The sequence below is a fragment of the Schistocerca americana genome, chromosome 4 (genome assembly GCF_021461395.2).
Source record: "Schistocerca americana isolate TAMUIC-IGC-003095 chromosome 4, iqSchAmer2.1, whole genome shotgun sequence".
In the NCBI taxonomy this organism is placed as follows: Eukaryota; Metazoa; Arthropoda; class Insecta; order Orthoptera; family Acrididae; genus Schistocerca; species Schistocerca americana.
The window spans coordinates 846,123,979-846,133,810 of record NC_060122.1 but is presented as its reverse complement, the minus strand read 5'-3'; the positions used below and the strand labels follow the sequence as shown (position 1 = coordinate 846,133,810).

The 9,832-nt window shown below is 44.4% G+C and overlaps 1 protein-coding gene across 1 annotated transcript in view; it reads left to right on the top strand.

The window, feature by feature from the left end:
* The first annotated feature begins 6,931 nt into the window (after positions 1-6,931).
* The window catches only part of LOC124613858 (epithelial discoidin domain-containing receptor 1-like), a 63,830-nt gene continuing 60,929 nt past the window's right edge, over positions 6,932-9,832 (top strand). The window contains exon 1 of the mRNA XM_047142583.1: positions 6,932-7,075. The gene's annotated coding sequence lies outside the window, so the exon portion shown is untranslated. The remainder of the gene's footprint in view (positions 7,076-9,832) is intronic.

Below are 9,832 nucleotides of genomic sequence, written 5' to 3'. Positions count from 1 at the left end.
GGTTTCGGTTATTAACCGTCATCCAGGATGTAGGGTACAGTAGCTTAGTTAAAAACATCCCATATTCCTTTGAAGCTGAATAATATCGAAATTATCCAGTCAAATTGCGCAAAAACGTGACATAATTTGTCTTAGAATACTGACAGTTACGTCTCATGTCAAAAATCAGCCTAATGAAAGTGCCCGATTTGCTGGCGTATCCACGCGGAGTCTTCAGTGAATCTGGAGGCCTCGCAACCATATGACATGGCGTAAGAAAAGTAGACCGAAGCAGATCCTATCCGACGGGGACCGGACACGAGCTACGTGTCTCGTTAATGGCAGCAGGTTTCAAACCGGACAGGAATTGCTCTGTGACGTACGTCCATTGTAACCAGTTTCCGAGCGAACAAAACGAAAGAAACTGCGTGCAGTGGCCATCGGAGTCGGGTACCTTACAAAAGAACATTGCTCACCGATGTACACAAAGCTACACGTCTTAAATGGCCAAGAAAACACAGAAATTGTGTAGTACGTGTCTTGAGGCTTGTACTATGCTCCGAAGAGCCGCCATACTGCCTTTCCTTTTTTTCCAAATGAGTGCTGTAACCTGCAGAGTCTGCAGGGTTGAGATGGTTCTGTGACGCTCTGGAGGTGTCTCTCGCAGCAGGATCTGGAGCAGGTTCTCGTGAAACTAAAATACGATTTTTGTTGGCAGATTTTCTGACAACGCAGAATGTTCCCTCATATGGAGGAAGACGAGAACACCTGCGACAGCAAGGAGAAATGTGAAGCATGATCGTTTTGGTGGTCCACGCGTTACGGCATGAGGACACTTAATGTTTCGTGCATGTACCGACCTCCAAATTTTGTACACGGTACAGTCAGTGGTGAACCTTATCCTGACGCTGTACTCCTTCTCCTTGTGCGTCATCTGAGGGGTGCATTCTCCTCTGACTTCATTTTTATGGATGGCTATGCGTGACCGCATCTAATAGCGTAGACGGAGGAGTTCTTCAAAGGCCAAGATATGCGGCAAATGGACTGGCCTCGCCGTTCCCCTGACTTAAATATCATTGATCACGTGTCGGATGCATTCTCGAGACGTACTGCGCCACGTCCACATGCGCCAATGACCATCCAGCGCTGGTGGAAGATTGAAAACACACCCCGTTAAAAACTATGTACCGCCTTTTGTGACGTGCAAGGGAAACATCGTAAATCATAGTGGCTCCACTTAATTGTTTTCTTTGAATAAACGTGTCATTTCTGTTCGTCTCATTGGGTAACTGTTTCAGTTACCTTCTTCTGTACTATATTATAGCACTTCTTTCTTTGTATGTGACTTGACAGTCACACATAATACCAAAGTTACTTTTGTCCTTAAGTTTAACGTTGGACTCGCATTCGGGAGGACGACGGTTCCATCCCGCGTCCGGCCATCCTGATTGAGGTTTTCCGTGATTTCCGTAAATCGCTCCAGGCAAATGCCAGGATGGTTCCTTTCAAAGGGCACGGCTGACTTCCTTCCTCGTCCTTCCCTAAATCCGATTAGACCGATGTCCTCGCTGTCTGGTCTTCTTCCCCAAACAACCCAACCCAACCCCTTAAGTTTAGCGCACTATAAAAGTTAAAAAAAGAGCTAGTATTAACCTTCCAAGTGTGAACAGAAGTGAAGTTACTGATAACAGTTTACAGCCCAAGGGACTGAGCACTCTCAGGGAAGTGGGGCCGTGGTCTGCTGCTTGCTTTTCTTGGCTAGAGCTGGTCCCTGTCCTCACTGACTGCAGAGACCACAGTGCTGGCAACTGTTCTAGCTAGAGAACAATTGAGAGTGACGTCTATGCCTTTTCTGTACAGACACAAAATGGTAGTACCAACGTGGAATAACCAACAGTAGGAGGCAGGTGGCAGCACTAGGACTGGAAGGTACACTACTTGATCAAAAGTATCCGGACACACCCAAAATCATCCATTTTTCATATTACTTTTTTGCGCTACCACCTACTGCAGGTACTCCATATCAGCGACCTCAGTAGCCATTAGACTGCCAAAAGCAGTGCTCACGCCATAAGTGTGGTTTTCCAACTGCGGGATCGGCTCGAAAATTCGTAGATGAGTAAAGAAAAAAAAAACTTAACCCATCGTCCAGAAATGAATCTCTTTACAAACTCCAAGCAGTCTGGATTTGAAGAGGATATGCGTTGGAAAGAACCCTGGAAGATAGACTGTGGTCTCTGTTGTCAGTGAGGACAGGGACCAGCTCTAGCCAACAAAAGCAAGCAGAGATAGAGGTACCTGTGGAGCAAAAGCAGTGCTCACACCATAATTGTAGTTTTCCAACTCTTTCAAGCTGTGGCATAAATATTCCCTACTGCCCCTGCAAGATCACTCACACGAGAAAGAACAGTAGGGCGCAGAACGCCTCCAACTCCTCGCAGCACACTAAATAATTCTCCAGCCAAACTACCATTCAGATTAACAGTCGGTATGAGTGTACACGAATGCGTTAAGGTACTGATATTAGCTGATCTTGATCTACTACAGCCAGAAATGCGACACTCGTTTTGCACCATCACTACGGTAGGATTCGTTCGTAGCCTATTCGAAGGAAACGTTCCACCGTTCACCACAAATGGCTGATACAAACCACGGAACGGAATGACTAGCTAGGAATCGGCTTCCAGTACCACCATTATCGACACACCCGATCTCCACCTAAATCTACATCTATACGAACTATTAAATCTTTCCGTGCGAGCTGAGATTTCTCTTATTATATTATGATAAATTGATGATCATTTCTCCTCGTGTATGTGGGCGCCTACAAAATGCTTTCACACTCTGATGAGGAAGTTGGTGATTGAAATTTCGTGAGAGGTCTTGCTGCAACGATTATCGCCTTTGCTTTAATGATGTTAACCCCAAATCTCCTACTTGGCTATAACACAAAATGAGCTGTCTTCCTCTGGACTTTTTCGACATCCTCCGTCAGTTCCACCTGGTGCGGATCGCACGCCCCACACCAATACTGCAGATGAGGGCGGACAATCGTAGTGTAAGCAGTCTCTTTAGGTGACATGTTGCATTCTGAGAATGCTCTGCCAACAAATCGCAGTATTTGGTTTGCTTTTCTCACAACATTTTCTACGTGATCGCGCCAGTTTAAGTTATTTGTAGTCGTAGTCCCTAAGTATTTAGTTACACTCAGAGCCTTCAGATATGTGGGATTTATCGTGTAAGCGAAATTCCTTTAAGTACCCATGCGGCTGACTTCACAGTTTTCAGAAATTAGAAGGAAGGTCAGCGTTGGCCGTAATTTTCATGGTTCATTGACAGCAAAATCGATTTTAAATCACATAGTTATCATCTACAGTGCTGTAGTGTACAAATTAAACTCAAAGGCACTGGTGTCATCATTAGTAACCAAAGCTATGTAACGATCACAATAACTCACAGTTTTCATTATTGTCGCCTTTTACACTGTACAGATACCTTGTCTAAATCATTTCACAATTGGTTTTGATCGTCTGATGACTTCACACGTCGGTAAATGGCGGCATCGTCTGCCAACAATCTAAGAGAGCTGCACAAGTGTCTCCTAAATCGTTCACAGCAGGGGATCTAGAATATTTCCTGGGGGAACGCCAGTTGTTGCTTCTGTTTTATTCGATCAGTTTCTGTCAATTACTACGACCTTTCTGACAGGTAATCCCGAGTCCAGGTGAGCTCCACAGGCTCGCAAATCGATTAGAAGTCACTTGTGAGGAACAGCGTCGAAAGCCATCTCGAAGTCTAAGACTATGGAATCAATTTGACTTCCCCTGACCATAGCACTCACTATTTCGTGAGAAATAAAGAGCTAGCTGCGTTTCACAAGAACTACATTTTCTTAATCCGTGTTGGCTATTTGTCAATAAATGGTTGCCTTCGAGGTAATTCATAACGCTGCAAAACAGTACATGTTCCAGACTCCTACTGTATATCGACCTTAGCGGTATAAGCCTGTAATTCAGCGTACTATTATTCCTATTACTGGTGTCACCTGATCCACTTTCCAGTCTTTAGATCTTTCGACAAGCTAGTTTTTGTAAGTGACTGCTAACAAGGAGAACTCTTCATCGCACCCCCCTCAGATGTAGCGGTAATAGGGCCCAGTGGACAGACCGTTAAAAACTGATGACAGATCAAGCATGGAAATGGGAAGAAGGTGTACTGAACTATGAAAAAAAAAGCGAAATATAAAACAGGGAACGGTCCAAACTCAACAAGTGCAAGATTGGGAGCAAGTGACAAACGACGCTGCCGTGGGTGGGTTGTCAGGGTTTTTTGACCGCCAGGTAGACGAGTCGTGTTCAAAGCTCCCTTGGGCTTCCTCTGTCTTTTTCTTATAATCTCCTCTCGCTCTCCGCTGTATTCAAATTTGTATCTGTGCCGTTGTGTAACGTCCATTTGCCACTGCGAAGTGTAAGGAAGGAACCTGTAATGATTGTCGATTCTGCACAACTACTCTATTAATAGCGGAAAGGAAGTGGGTTTCGAAAGGGAACCGCAAACCTTTGATGACAAGGCGACCAGTCAACCGAATCCTCCACCGGAAAACAGGTCCGGTGTGGCATACACGGCGTTAGTGACAGTACGTGTGTCATATGATAGGACATAATTTGTACGCATGGTGAGGGAATCATTCACTATGTGATCGAAAGTATCCGGACACCCCGAAAACATACATTTATCATATTAGGTCTACTGTGCTGCCACCTACTGCCAGGTACTCCATATCAGTGACCTCAGTAGTCATTAGACATCGTGAGAAAGCAGAATAGGGCATTCCGCGGAACACACGGACTTCGAACGTGGTCAGGCGATTGGGTGTCACTTGCCTCATACGTAATACATCCCTAGGGCCGTTGTTTCCGATGTGATAGTCAAGTGGAAACGTGAAGAGACACGTACAGCACAAAATCGTTTCATCGCCGCTATATGGTGAGTTACAACTGTCATTTCCATCATATTGTGACATTCCATCCTGGATTTTCAAATTGTTCAATTTCATTTCTTCTTGTGTACAGTATGTTTAGCCGATGTTACAGCTTCATCAGTGGATTTTCTCCTTCTTTCTTATTATCACACACTGATGCTGTAATTTCAGCTAAACATGTATGGGTAAAAAGAAAGAAAAAGATGAATCTATCTGCAACTCAGAATTTAAAAAAAAAATGTTTGGTCAAGGCAGATTACATCCGAAAACAAATTTAACAGCTTTATTTTAGTTAATAGGTATTGCTGTCCTCTGGAAATCTATAAACAATATTATCTTTTCTTTCTGTATTTTCTTGCCTGCAACTTTAACTGTTTCTATTAAAATACCATCTCCCAATGCCTTTCTTTTCTTCATACCCCACATGGCTTTGTACACTCCATCTGGCATTAGTTTCTCATAATTTTCATCACTTGCTATATGTGTTTCTGATTTATCTCTTTCAGTGAAACCAGGGACTGCTTGTACAATGTCCTTTTTGTTGATGTTTCTTGTGCCATCTGCGATCTGCCATCTTACCTAATTAAACACCATGTCTGCACAACAAGAATTTCTGTTCTGTTTCTTTGTATTTTTGTGGTGTTTCAGTTATTTCTATAACTGAAAAACCACAAAAATACATAGACGAACTTGTAAGTCACTTCCAGCCACGTGTTCCGATACTTTTGATCACATAATGTATATGCTTCTTTTCCCGATTTAGGTGTCCATGTGAATGTGATCACTCCCAAGGAAATGATGAGAACATAATAGTTTGTCACATAAGCTGCAACAATTGAACGGAACAGTTTCACAATCACGCAGTTTCTCTGTGGAAATTTAGAAATTTGTGGCAAGTACTATGGGACCAAACTACTCAGGTCATCGGTCTCTAAACTTATACACTACTTAATCCAACTTAAAGTAATTTACGCTAAGGACAATACACACACTCATGCTCGAGGGGTCGCGCTAACCGGGACAAGGAGCCATAGACCGCGCGGCCACCCTGCGTGGCGTTTCTCTGTGCTCCGTCAAAACAAATGGTTTTGAAGTTGCGTCCTCTTTTGGAAGTTTTAACTCTTGAATTCCTTTGTTGTAACACAATTCACATCTCTTTAGTTGTTGTTTTGATTTCTGTGAGACGTTTATGTAGTATCTGACCTGCTCTCATCATCAGATTTACTTACGACTTGCCACATGACTTAATAATTCTATAACCAGTGTGTAGTGTGACAGCTGCCGAGACTACAGAAAGAGAACAAGCGTTCCAATGACCGGACGGACAGTTAGTAAAGTTGTGAAAAATAAGTAAATAAATAAATGACACGAGGAGATGTAGAAGCCGGCTCGGCCACTTCTCAGTGCAACATCGTGGCCAGTTAACCACAATACCATGGCTATTACAGTCTATACAATGTTGAACTTGTTCAGTTTGGACCGTCCACCGGTCTATTTTGCTTTTTTTTCATAGTTCAGTACACCATCTTCCTCTTTTCATGTTCAGTTTTTCACGTGCTATCTGCTGGACCACCTTTACCACTAAATCTCAGGGAGGTGCGATTGGATGGTTCCCTTGTAGGTACGGAGCCGTTGTATAAGCATACCCTGAAATGTATACAGTCTGTACCGCAGGGCTTGCCTTTAGTAAGTAATTTAAGCTGCTTCGCTACACCGTTCATCTCCACTTCTCAGTTCGCTGCCCCAACGGCACAGACGCGCGGGTCTTCGGGCATAGCGCCGGCCGCCACTGTCCCCGGGGCTTCCCCTAAGTTAGCGGACGGTGAGTACGCAGGGAGCCGCCAGACAGCGCCAGGCGCCGGCATCGTTGTGGTTGGGGGGGGGGGGGGGGAGGGGAGGCCAGGCGAGGTAGCGCAGGGAGCGAGGGAGGCTGCGCCGCGCACTCCCGCCGGCCAGTACTCGCCGGGCGTCCACGCGGTGAGCACGTGTGCGTGCACGTGTCTGCTGCCCGAGTGTCGCGCTGTTGTCGAGTGGCTCCCGCGCGTCGCTACATGTGTGCTGCCCACGTGCCCGCGCCTCTGCTGCAGCACCTCCGACAGTGTGACCCTGTGAGCGGTACGTGGTCTCCACCAGCCTTGGCGTTCTCCGCAGCCGATGTGTCTGGTTGACAATTAAAAGTTGACTCACTTGTTCAGTGTCGCGCAGTCCAATAATTTAATAAGTAACCTTCGAACGGTTGGTACCTGTACACTACGGTTTAATCTACCGTGACAACTAAAAACCTCCGGAACGTTGTCCGTAACAACATTCACCGAAATCAGAAAGGAATGTATCAGAAGTTTTCAAACTCTAATCCCCTCAGAAATGCGTCGTTCGTAGCTTAACTAAGACCGATTTCCAAATCCAATAACTGTGACCTGCGAAGTACTTTGCCTAATTTTTTCTGGTTCGAGTTTGATACCTCGACGACACAGTGAATGAGCTCCTGTTAAATTAATCTTTGTTTACTATGGGAATCTATCCTCGGATTATCTGCAGGTATCAAAAAAATATTTAGGAGAAGCTAGATGGAAACTTCTTTACTGTGACGTCATACAAAGTAAAAGCCACACTGCGTCACGACTTGTATTTTGTTTGATTCCACAGTAAAACCGTTGCCTTGTTCGCTGTTGAAACTAATATCATGATTCGTGGGTGATAAGAAGATGTAAACCAACAGGAAATAAAGAGTTAGCTTGACAGGAGCTCGCGGCTGTTTTGAAATATGGTTTCATTTCAAATATTTACGAGATGTTGGACAGGAAATGCCCAAAATGTGTGGGCATGGCGAGCCAAGGGGCATTTTATGAAGTAATACATTTATTACCACTGTAAGACTTAGAGTAGAACAAACTTTACAATTTACTGAAGCTTTAAATGAATGGTTTACTTATGTGGTCAAGAACTTGATGTGAAACGCTGGTAGAGTTACGTAACTTAGCAAAATGAAACTCCGTGAGGAAAATTAGGCAGCCCCCTGACATCGAGGAGAATGGAGCCTGAACGGTTGCGTTCCTGTAAACGCAGTGATGCTCGAGCTAGTACGTCCGTGAAGCTGAAATCTTTTAGGTTGTTAGGCCGCGACAAGTGTGTCTCCATATTCCTCCACACGATCGACGTATCGACCCTTGTATTGGAATCTTCTTCACCACCTTCTGTGGTCACGGATAGCTCATATACCGTCGCCTGTGAGTTATTCTACTCAGAAACTTGTTGTGGGAACTCACTCCAGCGTGATATCCAAGTAATTTATCCAAACGACGTATCACTGCTTCACATTTGATTACTGTACACGTTGCACTGAAATCCATGAGGACGCCCTCTTACTGGAGTACTATACGACCACTGCTGAATTCCTATCTTCTTGTCTGCTGTTAACGGGTTCATGCAATACGTGTGAATAGATAATGCATTTCAGGATATGCAATCGCAGTAAATATGTTCCAGTTTGATTCGTGGATACAAATACGATTCCATCAACAGGAATATCAGAGTAAAGCAAGCAATTTAATTTTTTGTGCGCCACATCTTCTGTTAGAAGGTGATCTGGATACGTGGAGCTCGAAGTCTTATGTAACATCAGAACTCGGTGGGGAAAATTTATGTTGTGCAACAATGGTGCGATCTTAAAAGTGATTACTGCTATTAACTAAGAAAAGAATTCCTACACTCTTCAAATGAAATGACTGCAGATCAACAAGTACGCCTAAAACAGCCAAGAATGGCTATTTTGTCAGCAGTCGAGTTGACTGTAACGTATGTCAAAAATGTGTTCACGTAAACGCAATGCATAATTGAAGCTAGGGTAAAATACCTTGTACGTCACAGCACCCCCTCAACCAGTTACCTTCGCTGCTGTCCACTGCCTGCTTACCGTTTCTTACGTCGTCGGGAACTTGATCAACAGACAGTAACTCCTCTGCTCTGTAGAGGTGATTTCAAAACTATTGAAAGAACTACAATTTCACTTGCAACAGTGTAGAGTTACTTAAGCACGCTGTTAACGACGAAACAGGTACGGAAAATAAGAAGGGAGTGATGATTCTTACGTAACCACCTTAGGCGAGGAACAACATGCCAGATTTCATTTCTTCGTAGGATGATTCATATCGTATCAGTATCATGTTGATTCTTTGTAAAAGCTGTAAATTCAATATTCGTCGTTTTTCATTTGATATAGCAACGTCGTCATCGTTGGAGAGCTTATTTGCAACCCCCAGGAGCTGTGCAGCGACTGCATCAGCGTATTGAGTGTTCAGTTCTGCGATCGAGGTACTCGCTCTGGGCTACAAACCTCAACGGAACCTGCGAGTGTGGACGTGCGAGTTTGCTTGCGCGGGCCACGCAACAAGTGCGCAACAACGCCAAAGCTTCGCGCGACCCCGACAGCCACAAGTCCGCCTTCTGGCAGAGTTCGTCCCGCCAGACGCCGCCGCGTGCGGACCTGTTGAGATCCGGAAAATTCAGCCGCAGGAATGATATCCGGTATGAACGATGCGACCCCTGCGGTGAAGCGCTCAACTTGGCTTCATACGACAAATCGTTGTTTTTTTTGCTTAGCGTACACGGTTGCCAATGTTGGAGACACTCCAGTTCCTAGAAATTTGTTATTTAGTCTACCTGAAACACAGCTTTTTGCCTCCTACGCGTAAAATCTCCACGTCCATCTTATCGCTACCTGTTCTAATATATTCAGTCAATGGTTCGCATCTAGAAATATTGTCTGAGAACTGCCAGAATACAAATGAAGGTGAAAAGTATTGTCGGTATCTGTTTATTCGTTTGCAGATCTCATGTCACTGCTGAATATCAATGTGAATACAATCTTCTGAT